The following is a 10,327-nucleotide window of genomic DNA, read 5'->3' on the forward strand; positions in this document are numbered from 1 at the left end:
CAAGCCCTTAATGTTGCACCACCAGGGCTCCTTCCACTTCCCTTAAACCCCCTGAAATCCTGTAGCACCGCCCCATTTCTGTGCTTGTGTATAGCAAAACTCCCCAGAAAGTTGTCTATACTTGTTATCTCTACTTCCTCACAGGCATTTTCTCTGCAGTCTATCCCAGTTAGGTTTTCTGTCTACCATTTCACTGAAATTCTAACTGTCAAGGTGACCATGGGCCTCCATCATGTCAAATTCAATGAAAATTCCCAATTGTCAGTAGCATCTGACACAGTTAATGAGTCCCTTGTCCTTCAGATGCCTTCTTTATCTTCTGGACACTATACTCTCTTGGGTTTTCTTCTACTTCAATATTATTCTTTCTCACTTTCCTTTGCTTGATTCCCTTTCTTGCTGACCTCTAAGTACTGGGCTTCTTCTGGGCTCAGTCTTCAGCCCTTTTTTATTTTCTGACTACTTTCTCCATATAGTTGAGCTCATTAGTCCCAATGTTTTAAACATCTTCTATATGCTGATGACTCCCAATTTTAGATTTCTAGCTCTGACCTCTCCCTTGAGCATTAAACTCATTTACCAATTGCTTACTCAACATCTCCACTTGGTTGTCTAATAAGCATCTTGAAATTAGCGTGTCTAAAATAAAACCCATGCTTCTCTACACTTCCTTTCTTCATCTTCCTTCTGCCTCTATTTTCTCCTCTCTGTCTTCCCCATCTTGATCAAGCTAGTTGCTCAAACAAAAACAGAAGACAAACAAACAAACAAAGCCTAGGAGTCATCCTTGAAGTCTTTCACTCTCACCACACATCTGATCTTTCACCTCCACTTTGAAAATACACCCACTCCTCACTTATCAACATGGTTAAGTTCCAAAGACCAGGTTGTTAGGTGAAAATCGGCATTATGTGAAAATGGAGGATGACCACATCAGATTACAAAATAGAGGATGGTTACATCATTACTTAACTGCCAAATTGCACCATTATATAACTGCCAAACTGCTGAGAATCATGGCCCAGCCAAGGTGACACATAACCTTAACCATTACAGCCAGCGTTACTCTCACCTCACACTTTACTGTTCATTTTGCTCAAACATATATTGTTAATGCGCAAAATAGTCTGATAGTCAATTTTTTATTATTGTAGTAAACACAAAATGTCAGATAACAAGAGAATGGATAAATGAGGAGTAGCTGTATATCTCAATTCTGATCACTTATCATGTTCAACATTATCACTATGCTAGACAAAAAAACCATCATCTTTCAGTTAGACTCCCTCTTGTGCTCTCCTTGCTTTCATTCTGCCTCCTATCCCACCCTGCTTTTGACCCCTGAGTCATTATTTATTCAGCAACCAAAATGGTCTATTTAAGACATAAATCCAATCATTCTACTCATCAGCTCAACAACCTCCATTGTCCCCAATGAAAGAAAAAAAAATCCAAACATTCCACCATTGTCTAGAACCATACTAGTCTAGCCTTGCCTCTCTCTCTCACTTTCTCTCTGATCCATCTCCAAATTCACTAGCCTTTTTACTAACTCTCTAATTCTCACCTGAAGCTGTTTTTGTTCCTTTTGTCTGGAAAGTTCTTCTCCCAGATGCTTCTATAGCTCCACCCAGATCACTACTCAACTGTCACCTCTTCAGAGGTCTTCCCTGGCCACCCTATTTAAATGAACAGCATTGTACACTAATATATTACCCTGATTAACATTTCTTCATAGATCTTATCATTGTTTTACATCATATTATATATGTATTCATTTAATGTCTGCCTCCCAACTAGAATAAAAACTCCAAAGGAAGAGGGGCTTCTATGCCTTGTTTCCTGCCAAATCCTGAAGCTCTAGAACTAAGTCTAGTACATAGTAATGCATAATCGTATTTGACAAATTAATAAATGGCAGTAATAACAGTGCCCTCATCATAGAGTTGTTGAGAGAGTTAAAGGTGATAAAACATGAATGCCAAAGACTGCAAATTGTCTCCTGATGTTAATCATCCCTTCCTCACTAATACAACCTCCTATTTTTATCTGGGCGTATGGTGATCCAGAATAAAGATTCCATCTCCCACCTTGCTTCGCAGTTAGGAATGGTTATGTGACTGAGTTCTGATCAATAAGATGCAAGCAGAAGTACCACATGCAACTTCTGGGAAGAGATCTTAAAAGAAGGCCGCCTTTATCCCCTTCTCCTTTCCTACTGACTAGAATTTGGGCATGATGACTAGAGTTCCAGAAGCTCCAGCATCCATTGTAAAGCATAAGGTGACCTTAAGAGTAGAAGCCAACTGTCATACCAGGGTTCAAGGCTGGCAACAAAAGACACAAACCACATGCTCTAATAGTGTAAGAGTGTTATGGATTGAATTGTGTCCCCAAAAAATACGTGCTGTAAATTCTAACGCCTATATTTGTGGATGTAATGCCATTGGGAATAGGGTTTTCTTTGTTATGTCAATGAGGCCGCATCAGTGTAGGGTGTATCTTAAACTAATTACATTTGAGATATAAAACCAGCAGATGAGGCACAGAGAAGTAAGCAGAGATGGGGAAAGACAGATGCCAAGCCACATCACCAAAGATCACCAAAGAACCAAGGAACACAAGCTGAAAAGAGACAGGGAATCTTCCCTCAGAGCGGAGAGAGAAAGTCTTTCCCTAGAGTCAGCAACATGAATTCAGACTTCTAGCCTCCTTTACTGTGAGAAAATAAATTTCTGCTTGTTCAGTCCACCCACTTGTGGCATTTTTGTTATAGCAGCACTAGATAACTAAGACAAAGGGATAACGCTTTATTCATAATAAAAGAGACAGAGCGAGATCAGCTTACACTGTGGGCACCAGTCTCCCATGGCCAGCATCATCCCATAGTCACTCCTCGTGGCCTGTGCAGGGCAGATGTTCCACATGCACCCCACTGGGAACAAATATGGAAGTGAGGTTGGCCATGGGCCATATGGTATCCCCGCATGAGCAAGAGACAGAGAAAGTTACTGTGTGCCCAGAACAGGGTTAAGGAGAAGGGACTGGGAGAGACAGAGAGAGACAATTCCCAACCTTTTCTATCAGACAATATTTTGTGTCCAAGGGCTCTGCTTAGGTGGCCTGCATAGGAGATGTAGAGGCAGACTTACCTCCCAACACCAACCATGGAGGAGCACAAGATACAAAAGCCTAGGTTCTTTCTACTACAGGGTGACATATCATGCCCAGACCTACAACATCTGAACTTCTTGAACATGGGGAAAAAATAAACACCTATCTTTTAACCTCACTGTTATTAATGATTTTTTTTTCTGTTACTTGCAACCACATCTCCTAACAATTTTAACCTTGAAACTAGTCAAGACAAACCTTGGCCCTTAGTAAGCCCTGAATAAATATTATCTTTTACTTTGTAGTATTGTCACTGTTGTAATTTTTTCTTTCTTTTTTTTAAATTTCTTTGTTAATGCTGTTGTTGTATGCTATGTATGATGGTTAAGGTTGTGTGTCACCTTGGCTGGGCCATGACTCTAGTTGTTTGGAAGTTATGTAATGATGCAGTTTGGCAGTTATGTAATGATGTAGTCATCCTCCATGATGTGATCAGATGTGATCAGCCAATTGGTTGTAAGGGGAGTTTCCTCAGGTGTGTGACCTGCCTCCAGTATGAATATAGACGTTCTGGCAAAGCTCACTTGCTTGCTCCAGATCCTGCATCTGGCTTGTCATCATCTGACCTCCAGTTCTTGGGACTTGATCTGGTAGCCTGCTGTATTACCTGCTGATCTTGAGATTTTTCAGCCTCCACAGTCTGTGAGCTGGCAGCCTGCCATCTGACCTGCCAATCTTGGATTTTTCAGTCTCTAAAGCCTATGAGTCAGCAGACTGCCATCTGACCTGCCAATCTTGGGTTCATCAGCCCCTGCAGCTATGCGAGTCAGGGAAGCCTCCAGCCTGACCTCTGACTCATGAACTTGGGACTTGCCAGCCTCTACAATCACATGACCCATGTCCTTGAGATAAATCTCTCTATATATATATTTATAAATATGTATAGTGAAGTATGTGTGTGTGTGTGCGTGTGTGTGTGTGTGTATACACTTCACTGGTTTAGAGAATCCAGCCTAAGACACTATTTAATAGGCCAGTGCCAGCAATAAGGATAAGAGTAAGATAGAACTTTGAATTAAAGGACATTATGGTCTAGGGAGAATAGGAATAAAATTACAATGCAATGTTAAATGTGATGTAATGGAGGTAATGAAAACATGCTATGGGAACACACATAAAGGACAGAATAAGACTTCCAGAGGGAGTCAGATCCTCTCTGCTGGGTGAGTAGGATCTTACCAAAAGGAAGGCTTTAGTATTGAGAAAGTCAATTTCCTAAGAAAGTCAAGACACTGCTTTCCCTCCTCGCTCAACCAGTACTTGACTGACCTTGTGTTCAAAGGATTATTAGCTCCAAAGAGCTTGTTTAGAAGATGAGTTGATATCTTAGAAATCAACGAGGCGATTTCCAAATGGGATGTCTATTATCAGAATTGTCAAAACAATCTCCTATCTTAGGCGTGAGCTTTTTGGAGGATAGGAGTGGGGAACGAAGAGAAGTGGTGACATGAGAGGTACATAAATGTGTAAAATTAGGGATGTTTTCCCAGAGAAAAATAGCCATTTAAGGTATTTAAGTTAACAATTTTTAAGTATTCTATAAATATACTGTAAATATTCCCTATACTATCCCTTGTATTGGCAGGTAATAAGGAGCTAGGGCTATTTATTTTATTACTTTCAGAGCAATGTTTTTGTGTAAATATCAAAATTCTATCTTTCCTCTGCCATGTGTGTTTTTGTAGCACCGGTTAGAGGGCATGGAAAGCAACACTAAGAGGACAAAATACAGTTGGGAATTTTTGCCTTAAGATGTCTCTCCTGTCTGCAGCCTCAGTGGTTTTGATGATTCCTAACTTTGACTTTCAGAATTGGCTCTTGGTATTGCCCATGTAATCACCTGGAACTAAAATGACCTTGAATTTGCTCCTGAACTTTCCCTTTACCTCTAACAATAGGTCTGGCATTTGCTCACAGCTTCCCTAATACTGTCTCTTGATTATAATCTTGATACGTCTTCACATTAGCAATTATGTAAGTGTAATTTTTAACATGTCTTAGAGTCAAGTACTCTGCTATGCAAACATACCTATGAAAATATAATGAAAATCTATTGAAAAATATTATTTGAACTATAAAAACTGACTTTCAGATTTTAAAATTCAAGAATGTCTATAATGAAAATAAAACAAACAAGCGAAAAACAACCAACAAAAAACCCTCAAAGGTACACCTGTAGAAATTGATTTCTGGGTATGAAGAGGAAAGGGAAAATAATGTTTGCTTAATATTAATCTATTATAATGTTATCTACCAACTCCGCTTCCCTTTGCCACATTCTAAAGCAGCAACCCTTCTCATTTACTGTATAATTCAAATCTTTCTTTGGAGAAACATACAATTGTTGGTAATCTCATGCATTCTGAAGCATCTCGTTTTATGCTCCCCAAAAGCACGATTTACTTTGAATGATAAATATGGCTATGAAACGGAGTGTTTCCGGCATTCACAGATCAAATGTAACTGGGGAGAAATAACTCAGATGCTTCCTGATGTTTTATATTTCCATGCACTAATATTTGCTTCATACCATATGTCACAGTAACACAAGAATGTGATAAAGTAGAACAGCTCAGTGGTTTTCTCCTGCAACATCTGGTCTTCTGAGGAAGTCTAGCACTTCAGAGATTCATGTTTAAATCCCCAAGTAGGTAGTATAATCAAATGCCTTGGTGAGGGAAAGCAACAGGAGGGCTACAAAGTCTTTCCCTTGTCATCAAATTGGCATCAGTGAATACTGTGATAATCTCAATGGAATTAAACAAACAGATCTAGGAGCCCACTGGACCCTCCCTGAAAAGCCACACACAGCATCCATTCCTAGAGCAGTAAAAAGAACCAGATGTTAGCCTTTTAAACGGCAGCCATCCTTCAGGCCTGCTGACTCTTAGCTCTGTTCAAGGCAGTCAGTTCTGGAGGGCCCACAACTACCCCAAAACAACAGCAACACTGTCTTATTCTAGAGCTGGCTTGGCCAGCCTCTAGGGAAAAAGATCAAGACCGCGTTAGCTGGGCTGATGATATTTACACATGCCAAAGAAAACTAAACCAGGAAAAAACTGTTTTCATATTTCCTACACCCCTGCAGGAATAGCTGCATTTGTTCTCTTCATGTCTTTGCCTGCTCCTTATTCTTTAACTGCTTCATGGGTGAATTTTTTTTTTTTAATTTTTTTGATAACGTCATTTTTTTCACTACTGGAATGGATGCTGAATCACTGTTTGTTGGCAGTTTTTTATTATTTGAAAAAATGGGGTGTCAGTCACAAGCGGGACATATCAGTCCCATGTTCCATGAAGTACATCACAAATGCAGGACATATCAGTCCCATGGTGCACCACACTTCCTGGCTACACTTGAACCATGAAATATCTTACTCAACTTTTTCAGACAAAAATACACACAAAATACTAAATAAACATGGCACTTACTGCACATAATTGTTCCCAGTTTGATTTACAGCGGGTCATATCCGTACCGTTTTCCATGAAACACATCACACTTGTGGGACATACAGGTCCCATGGCCCAGGAAGTGCATCACAAACTGTTTTCACCCAAAAAATAACTCATTTACTTGAATATTTTTGAATGCCAGTAATCGTACCTTCCCAATAATACAAAGGAAATAGTAAACATATTAGCAAGACTTATCTTGCTGTACAGAAGTCAAAAAACACAAAAGTTCCACACGCTCACTCCTCAGGAAGCATCCCTTCATACGAATGGCACTCAACACTCAAATGTGGCACAGACCAACTTCTTTGTTTTTTAGGCAGTTGCTTCAGTATTTGCCAAGATGCCAGAAGGTACTAAAGTGTCTCAAGTGTCTGTCAGTAACTCTCCAGGGGAGGAAAAATGTAACACAGGTATATATGCCATGGTCCATGAAATGGTTAAGTCAGTGCAATATGGCTTCTACCCTCACCACTTCATAGAAATTATACACCAAGGTCCCAAATAGCCACTTTATAAGCCTCTCTGCTTTTCTAACCACTCTTTCTAAATCCTTTTCTGATTTCTTTAGTTTTTCTAGACCCTCAAATTTTGGTATTTGCCAAGGCTTGGTCTTAGGTCTTCTTTTTTTCTGTCTACATTCTCTTCCTGGATGGTCTAAGACTCTCCCAAAGTTCCAATTACTAATTACGTATATGCTGTTTGTACTAATATCCTCAGTTTGTCCCTCCAGGTCTATAGCCTACCCTTCCCCACCCTGCTCTGTGCCCTGGGAAGCTGATCTCCGTGAACTGAGTCATCGGCTCCTTACTCCTTTGGTTTATGGTTTTTGTTAAGGGAAGATAACCGGAAGGAAATTTGACAGAAGGAGGAGAGAGAGGTGGCTCTGGGTCAGAAGTGCTTGCACTTCTTACTAGAGACTTTTACTACTAAGTAACTTTCTCTCATAGCTATAGGTCTTGGCAGATTCCAGTAACTTCTCCTTCCCCTTTATCCTTCAAGTCTAAAAGTGCTAGCAGCTTTCCATTGTTGTTAGTTTCAGGATGCTTCCTCAATTATTGCTGTGTTCCCTGAATGCACCAATGGCTTTGTAAGGAGTCCTTTGTTAAAGTCTCCTTAAATTACCTCTTGCCAATATGCCATCTATTTCTTGTCAGACAAACACATTGATGTTACCCTAATCTGTATCTCAAGCTCATCTCTTTCACTTGAGCTCTAGATCCATAAGACTAAATACTGTGCCTACTGAGATGTCCATTTGGATCTGCTGGAGTTGTCTATTAACATGACCAGCAGTGAACTCATCAGCATCTCCTCCCACGCTTCTCTATTTCCCTTTTTAGCAAATGGCATTGCCATTCATGCAGTTTTTCAAGCCAGAAACCTGGAAGTCATCCTGAAGCTTTCTCTTTCTTTCAGGTCCCTCATCTAATTGAATGCTAAGTCTTTTTAATTCGCCTCTAGAAATCTCTCGAATCCATCCATTTCTTCTCATTTTTGCCACCTCTATGCTAGACCAGGAGCCCTGGTGGCTCTGTGGCTAAGAGTTCGGCTGTTAACCAAAAGGTTGGCAGTTTGAATCCACCAGTATTTTCTTGGAATCCTATGGGGCAGCTCTACTCTGTCCTATAGGGTCACTATGAGTCAGAATCTACTGGATAGCAATGGGTTTGGTTTTTCTTTTTTTTGGTGGCGGGGGAATGCTAGACCAAACAACTTTCAAATCTTATCTGGTCTCTCCTACAATCCATTTTCCATAGGGAAGCGAGTAACCTTTCTAAAATGCAAACTTTATTATGTCAAAACTCTATTTGAAAACCTTTAAATGGATTTCCATTGCCTTTGGATAAAATCTGGGCTTCTGTGCTCATCTCACGCTCCAGTACAGCATTCATTATACTTTAACTATAATTCATTATTTACTCACCAGCCAACCTCCATCTCAGTGAGACCTTGATTTAGTCTCGGGCCTCTGGGTGGCGCAAGTGGTTTCCTCTTGACTACTACCTTGAAGTTTGCCATTTCAAACTGTGCCAGCGAAGAAAGCCCTGGTAATCTGCTTCAGTAAAGATCACAGCCAAGAAAACCGTATAGAGCAGTTCTACTCTATAACATATGGAGTCACCATGACTCAATGACAACTTTTTTTTTTTGCCTCCACTAGAGTGAAGATCCATAGGGCAGGGAACGTGTTTGTCTTGACTATTGTGACATCCTAAGTCCCTAGCAGTGTCTGGAACACACATGGTAAGTGTTCTATATACACTTATCAAATAGATGAATGAATGACTATAATTACTGTGAAATAAAATGATATATATGGGATATGTAAGTTAGACAAATCCAAAGTGGCTTAATTATTTCAGTATCAAGGATATCTCGTTAAAACCTGATCCCACGGCTGAGATTTGAAGGATATTGTTTTAGTCAAGTTTTGTCATATTCAATATTAATTAATTAAGCAGGAAAATACAGCAAATGTTCCACCAGAAAAAAAAAGAAAGAAAGAAAGGAATACTATGGATCATGATCTGGCTAGAATAATAACTTAATTTCAAAATGCTTCAGATTTTACTCATCATAGAGAGTCCCTATTGCCAATAAGGACTTAGCTCAGGAAGTTTGAGTAGGTCCCTTGTCATGTTTACTCAAATCATAGGCACCAGGGAGAGAGGTTGTTAGATGGTACTTTTCAATTTCTCTTTTCATGAGACAAACCTGAGAGTTTCAACTCCCTCAACAGGCCACTTACCGGGATGAAGTCGGGAAACCCTGTTAAAATTTCATGGACCGGAATCAAATGTATCGGTTCATTCAGCTTTTTTTAGTGCTCCTAAGGTTGACGTGGTCCAGCTAAGGTATGGCATGTGGATTTCTTAATAAATAGTAAATTCTGCAAGTTCGTGTGTGCTGTAAAAGCATTTTTCTTAACTCTATCACACCTGTAGTTGGTGTTTTGGAAAACAAGGCCTTTTTGCCATTTGAGGTATGAAGTCATCCTGTTTAATTAAATAAAGAGTGGTTATGGTGATAAGGAGATGAATATAATCTAATTTAAAATATATCATGAATATCATGTCCAGAAAAACTAGCAGTCCAATAAAACACATTAATCATGACTTTGTACTTGATGACATTGATGATCTCTTCCAATCCTGATTTCTCAGGTGTCAAATCATATAACATCACATTGGTACATTTCTTATAAGATGTCACCAAGCTGCTGTCCTCAAAGAATGGAGAATACTTGAACATAAACACTTTTATTAGCATTTTTCTTACTAAATGCTATTTCCCCACATCCACAACATGAATCAAACTTTCAACTGCATTTGGTGTTAATCCTGCCATACTAAGATAACCCTGTAGCTCTAGTCACCTTCCCCATACAGAGAAGTGAAGTGATCAGAACACTGTATGTTCTTTAAGTAAACTATTAAAACTACTCCACACCATGTGGCTAACTCTCAAGTAGAAAAGTCCTCACACAGGGCACATTCTTGGCCTATATCCTGAACTCCATTGCTGAACCTGCACTTGAATTCCCTGTCCTAATATATTATTGGAGTCATCATGTTCTCACACTCAAGCCCTGGATCTAATGAATAACAATGCCCTGCACATGGCTCCCTTGTATCGTATCACCCTCTAGTCATTCAAATTATACTCTTACCATGAGCCATTCAGATTTCTAGAC

This window comes from Trichechus manatus, unplaced genomic scaffold (assembly GCF_000243295.1).
Source record: "Trichechus manatus latirostris isolate Lorelei unplaced genomic scaffold, TriManLat1.0 scaffold00010, whole genome shotgun sequence".
NCBI classification, from domain to species: Eukaryota; Metazoa; Chordata; class Mammalia; order Sirenia; family Trichechidae; genus Trichechus; species Trichechus manatus.